Consider the following 7,709-nt stretch of genomic DNA (forward strand, 5'->3'; position numbering starts at 1 on the left):
CCTGCTATCTATAGCTGAACCCCCTATACCACCCTGCTATCTATAGCTGAACCCCCTATACCACCCTGCTATCTATAGCTGAACCCCCTATACCACACTGTTACCTACAGCTGATCCACAGCCCCCTATACCACCCTGCTATCTATAGCTGATCCACAACCCCCTATACCACCCTGCTATCTATAGCTGATCCACAGCCCCCTATACCACCCTGTTATCTATAGCTGAACCCCCTATACCACACTGTTACCTACAGCTGATCCACAGCCCCCTATACCACCGTGCTATCTATAGCTGAACCCCCTATACCACCCTGCTATCTATAGCTGAACCCCCTATACCACACTGTTACCTACAGCTGATCCACAGCCCCCTATACCACCCTGCTATCTATAGCTGATCCACAGCCCCCTATACCACCCTGCTATCTATAGCTGATCCACAGCCCCCTATACCACCCTGCTATCTATAGCTGATCCACAGCCCCCTATACCACCCTGCTATCTATAGCTGATCCACAGCCCCCTATACCACCCTGCTATCTATAGCTGATCCACAGCCCCCTATACCACCCTGCTATCTATAGCTGATCCACAGCCCCCTATACCACCCTGCTATCTATAGCTGATCCACAGCCCCCTATACCACCCTGCTATCTATAGCTGATCCACAGCCCCCTATACCACCCTGCTATCTATAGCTGAACCCCCTATACCACCCTGCTATCTATAGCTGAACCCCCTATACCACACTGTTACCTACAGCTGATCCACAGCCCCCTATACCACCCTGCTATCTATAGCTGATCCACAGCCCCCTATACCACCCTGCTATCTATAGCTGATCCACAGCCCGCTATACCACCCTGCTATCTATAGATTAACTCCCTATACCACCCTGCTATCTATAGCTGAACCCCCTATACCACCCTGCTATCTATAGCTGAACCCCATATACCACACTGTTACCTACAGCTGATCCACAGCCCCCTATACCACCCTGCTATCTATAGCTGATCCACAGCCCCCTATACCACCCTGCTATCTATAGCTGATCCACAGCCCCCTATACCACCCTGCTATCTATAGATTAACTCCCTATACCACCCTGCTACCTATAGCTGAACCCCCTATACCACCCTGCTATCTATAGCTGAACCCCCTATACCACACTGTTACCTACAGCTGATCCACAGCCCCCTATACCACCCTGCTATCTATAGCTGAACCCCCTATACCACCCTGCTATCTATAGATGAACCCCCTATACCACCCTGCTATCTATAGCTGAACCCCCTATGCCACACTGTTACCTACAGCTGATCCACAGCCCCCTATACCACCCTGCTATCTATAGCTGATCCACAGCCCCCTATACCACCCTGCTATCTATAGCTGATCCACAGCCCCCTATACCACCCTGCTATCTATAGCTGATCCACAGCCCCCTATACCACCCTGCTATCTATAGCTGATCCACAGCCCCCTATACCACCCTGCTATCTATAGCTGATCCACAGCCCCCTATACCACCCTGCTATCTATAGCTGATCCACAGCCCCCTATACCACCCTGCTATCTATAGCTGAACCCCCTATACCACCCTGCTATCTATAGCTGAACCCCCTATACCACACTGTTACCTACAGCTGATCCACAGCCCCCTATACCACCCTGCTATCTATAGCTGATCCACAGCCCCCTATACCACCCTGCTATCTATAGCTGATCCACAGCCCCCTATACCACCCTGCTATCTATAGATTAACTCCCTATACCACCCTGCTATCTATAGCTGAACCCCCTATACCACCCTGCTATCTATAGCTGAACCCCCTATACCACACTGTTACCTACAGCTGATCCACAGCCCCCTATACCACCCTGCTATCTATAGCTGATCCACAGCCCCCTATACCACCCTGCTATCTATAGCTGATCCACAGCCCCCTATACCACCCTGCTATCTATAGATTAACTCCCTATACCACCCTGCTATCTATAGCTGAACCCCCTATACCACCCTGCTATCTATAGCTGAACCCCCTATACCACCCTGCTATCTATAGCTGAACCCCCTATACCACCCTGCTATCTATAGCTGAACCCCCTATGCCACACTGTTACCTACAGCTGATCCACAGCCCCCTATACCACCCTGCTATCTATAGCTGATCCACAGCCCCCTATACCACCCTGCTATCTATAGCTGATCCACAGCCCCCTATACCACCCTGCTATCTATAGCTGATCCACAGCCCCCTATACCACCCTGCTATCTATAGCTGATCCACAGCCCCCTATACCACCCTGCTATCTATAGCTGAACCCCCTATACCACCCTGCTATCTATAGCTGAACCCCCTATACCACACTGTTACCTACAGCTGATCCACAGCCCCCTATACCACCCTGCTATCTATAGCTGATCCACAGCCCCCTATACCACCCTGCTATCTATAGCTGATCCACAGCCCCCTATACCACCCTGCTATCTATAGCTGATCCACAGCCCCCTATACCACCCTGCTATCTATAGCTGAACCCCCTATACCACCCTGCTATCTATAGCTGAACCCCCTATACCACACTGTTACCTACAGCTGATCCACAGCCCCCTATACCACCCTGTTATCTACAGCTGATCCACAGCCCCCTATACCACCCTGTTATCTACAGCTGATCCACAGCCCCCTATACCACCCTGCTATCTATAGCTGATCCACAGCCCCCTATACCACCCTGCTATCTATAGCTGATCCACAGCCCCCTATACCACCCTGCTATCTATAGCTGATCCACAGCCCCCTATACCACCCTGTTATCTACAGCTGATCCACAGCCCCCTATACCACCCTGTTATCTACAGCTGATCCACAGCCCCCTATACCACCCTGTTATCTACAGCTGATCCACAGCCCCCTATACCACCCTGCTATCTATAGCTGATCCACAGCCCCCTATACCACCCTGCTATCTATAGCTGATCCACAGCCCCCTATACCACCCTGCTATCTATAGCTGATCCACAGCCCCCTATACCACCCTGCTATCTATAGCTGATCCACAGCCCCCTATACCACCCTGCTATCTATAGCTGATCCACAGCCCCCTATACCACCCTGTTATCTACAGCTGATCCACAGCCCCCTATACCACCCTGCTATCTACAGCTGATCCACAGCCCCCTATACCACCCTGCTATCTATAGCTGATCCACAGCCCCCTATACCACCCTGCTATCTATAGATTAACTCCCTATACCACCCTGCTATCTACAGCTGATCCACAGCCCCCTATACCACCCTGTTATCTATAGCTGATCCACAGCCCCCTATACCACCCTGTTATCTATAGCTGATCCACAGCCCCCTATACCACCCTGTTATCTACAGCTGATCCACAGCCCCCTATACCACCCTGCTATCTACAGCTGATCCACAGCCCCCTATACCACCCTGCTATCTATAGCTGATCCACAGCCCCCTATACCACCCTGCTATCTATAGATTAACTCCCTATACCACCCTGCTATCTACAGCTGATCCACAGCCCCCTATACCACCCTGCTAGATCCACAGCCCCCTATACCACCCTGCTATCTATAGCTGATCCACAGCCCCCTATACCACCCTGCTATCTATAGCTGATCCACAGCCCCCTATACCACCCTGCTATCTACAGCTGATCCACAGCCCCCTATACCACCCTGCTATCTATAGCTGATCCACAGCCCCCTATACCACCCTGCTATCTATAGCTGATCCACAGCCCCCTATACCACCCTGCTATCTATAGCTGATCCACAGCCCCTTATACCACCCTGCTATCTATAGCTGATCCACAGCCCCCTATACCACCCTGTTATCTACAGCTGATCCACAGCCCCCTATACCACCCTGCTATCTACAGCTGATCCACAGCCCCCTATACCACCCTGCTATCTACAGCTGATCCACAGCCCCCTATACCACCCTGTTATCTACAGCTGATCCACAGCCCCCTATACCACCCTGCTATCTATAGCTGATCCACAGCCCCCTATACCACCCTGCTATCTATAGCTGATCCACAGCCCCCTATACCACCCTGCTATCTATAGCTGATCCACAGCCCCCTATACCACCCTGCTATCTATAGCTGATCCACAGCCCCCTATACCACCCTGCTATCTATAGCTGATCCACAGCCCCCTATACCACCCTGCTATCTATAGCTGATCCACAGCCCCCTGTACCACCCTGCTATCTATAGCTGATCCACAGCCCCCTATACCACCCTGCTATCTATAGCTGATCCACAGCCCCCTATACCACCCTGTTATCTACAGCTGATCCACAGCCCCCTATACCACCCTGCTATCTATAGCTGAACCCCCTATACCACCCTGCTATCTACAGCTGATCCACAGCCCCCTATACCACCCTGTTATCTACAGCTGATCCACAGCCCCCTATACCACCCTGCTATCTATAGCTGATCCACAGCCCCCTACACCACCCTGCTATCTACAGCTGATCCACAGCCCCCTATACCACCCTGCTATCTATAGCTGATCCACAGCCCCCTATACCACCCTGCTATCTATAGCTGAACCCCCTATACCACCCTGCTATCTACAGCTGATCCACAGCCCCCTATACCACCCTGTTATCTACAGCTGATCCACAGCCCCCTATACCACCCTGCTATCTATAGCTGAACCCCCTATACCACCCTGATATCTACAGCTGATCCACAGCCCCCTATACCACCCTGCTATCTATAGCTGATCCACAGCCCCCTATACCACCCTGCTATCTATAGCTGATCCACAGCCCCCTATACCACCCTGCTATCTATAGCTGATCCACAGCCCCCTATACCACCCTGCTATCTATAGCTGATCCACAGCCCCCTATACCACCCTGCTATCTATAGCTGATCCACAGCCCCCTATACCACCCTGTTACCTACAGCTGATCCACAACCCCCTATACCACCCTGCTATCTATAGCTGATCCACAGCCCCCTATACCACCCTGCTATCTATAGCTGATCCACAGCCCCCTATACCACCCTGCTATCTATAGCTGATCCACAGCCCCCTATACCACCCTGCTATCTATAGCTGATCCACAGCCCCCTATACCACCCTGTTACCTACAGCTGATCCACAGCCCCCTATACCACCCTGCTATCTATAGCTGATCCACAGCCCCCTATACCACCCTGCTATCTATAGCTGATCCACAGCCCCCTATACCACCCTGCTATCTATAGCTGATCCACAGCCCCCTATACCACCCTGCTATCTATAGCTGATCCACAGCCCCCTATACCACCCTGCTATCTATAGCTGATCCACAGCCTCCTATACCACCCTGCTATCTATAGCTGATCCACAGCCCCCTATACCACCCTGTTACCTACAGCTGATCCACAGCCCCCTATACCACCCTGCTATCTATAGCTGATCCACAGCCCCCTATTCCACCCTGCTATCTATAGCTGATCCACAGCCCCCTATACCACCCTGCTATCTATAGCTGATCCACAGCCCCCTATACCACCCTGTTACCTACAGCTGATCCACAGCCCCCTATACCACCCTGCTATCTATAGCTGAACCCCCTATACCACCCTGCTATCTATAGCTGAACCCCCTATACCACCCTGCTATCTACAGCTGATCCACAGCCCCCTATACCACCCTGCTATCTATAGCTGATCCACAGCCCCCTATACCACCCTGCTATCTATAGCTGATCCACAGCCCCCTATACCACCCTGTTATCTACAGCTGAACCACAGCCCCCTATACCACCCTGCTATCTATAGCTGATCCACAGCCCCCTATACCACCCTGTTATCTATAGCTGATCCACAGCCCCCTATACCACCCTGCTATCTATAGCTGATCCACAGCCCCCTATACCACCCTGTTATCTATAGCTGATCCACAGCCCCCTATACCACCCTGCTATCTATAGCTGATCCACAGCCCCCTATACCACCCTGTTATCTACAGCTGAACCACAGCCCCCTATACCACCCTGCTATCTATAGCTGATCCACAGCCCCCTATACCACCCTGTTATCTATAGCTGATCCACAGCCCCCTATACCACCCTGCTATCTATAGCTGATCCACAGCCCCCTATACCACCCTGTTATCTATAGCTGATCCACAGCCCCCTATACCACCCTGCTATCTATAGCTGATCCACAGCCCCCTATACCACCCTGTTACCTACAGCTGATCCACAGCCCCCTATACCACCCTGCTATCTACAGCTGATCCACAGCCCCCTATACCACCCTGCTATCTATAGCTGATCCACAGCCCCCTATACCACCCTGCTATCTACAGCTGATCCACAGCCCCCTATACCACCCTGTTATCTATAGCTGATCCACAGCCCCCTATACCACCCTGTTATCTACAGCTGAACCACAGCCCCCTATACCACCCTGCTATCTATAGCTGATCCACAGCCCCCTATACCACCCTGTTATCTATAGCTGATCCACAGCCCCCTATACCACCCTGCTATCTATAGCTGATCCACAGCCCCCTATACCACCCTGTTATCTATAGCTGATCCACAGCCCCCTATACCACCCTGCTATCTATAGCTGATCCACAGCCCCCTATACCACCCTGTTATCTACAGCTGAACCACAGCCCCCTATACCACCCTGTTATCTATAGCTGATCCACAGCCCCCTATACCACCCTGCTATCTATAGCTGATCCACAGCCCCCTATACCACCCTGTTACCTACAGCTGATCCACAGCCCCCTATACCACCCTGCTATCTACAGCTGATCCACAGCCCCCTATACCACCCTGCTATCTATAGCTGATCCACAGCCCCCTATACCACCCTGCTATCTACAGCTGATCCACAGCCCCCTATACCACCCTGTTATCTATAGCTGATCCACAGCCCCCTATACCACCCTGCTATCTATAGCTTATCCACAGCCCCCTATACCACCCTGCTATCTACAGCTGATCCACAGCCCCCTATACCACCCTGTTATCTATAGCTGATCCACAGCCCCCTATACCACCCTGCTATCTACAGCTGATCCACAGCCCCCTATACCACCCTGCTATCTACAGCTGATCCACAGCCCCCTATACCACCCTGTTATCTATAGCTGATCCACAGCCCCCTATACCACCCTGCTATCTACAGCTGATCCACAGCCCCCTATACCACCCTGTTATCTATAGCTGATCCACAGCCCCCTATACCACCCTGCTATCTACAGCTGATCCACAGCCCCCTATACCACCCTGCTATCTACAGCTGATCCACAGCCCCCTATACCACCCTGTTATCTATAGCTGATCCACAGCCCCCTATACCACCCTGTTATCTACAGCTGATCCACAGCCCCCTATACCACCCTGTTATCTATAGCTGATCCACAGCCCCCTATACCACCCTGCTATCTACAGCTGATCCACAGCCCCCTATACCACCCTGCTATCTACAGCTGATCCACAGCCCCCTATACCACCCTGTTATCTATAGCTGATCCACAGCCCCCTATACCACCCTGTTATCTACAGCTGATCCACAGCCCCCTATACCATGCAGCCTAAGCCAAGTTCTAAGAGCAGCTCTGAGTCTGATGTAACCCTGCTTGCATCACCCGTCCCCAGCAGCAGCTGACAGTCAGGCCCGTTTCCCTCGACAACAGCTGCTATGAGG

The sequence above is a fragment of the Oncorhynchus clarkii genome, chromosome 22 (genome assembly GCF_045791955.1).
Source record: "Oncorhynchus clarkii lewisi isolate Uvic-CL-2024 chromosome 22, UVic_Ocla_1.0, whole genome shotgun sequence".
NCBI lineage: Eukaryota > Metazoa > Chordata > Actinopteri > Salmoniformes > Salmonidae > Oncorhynchus > Oncorhynchus clarkii.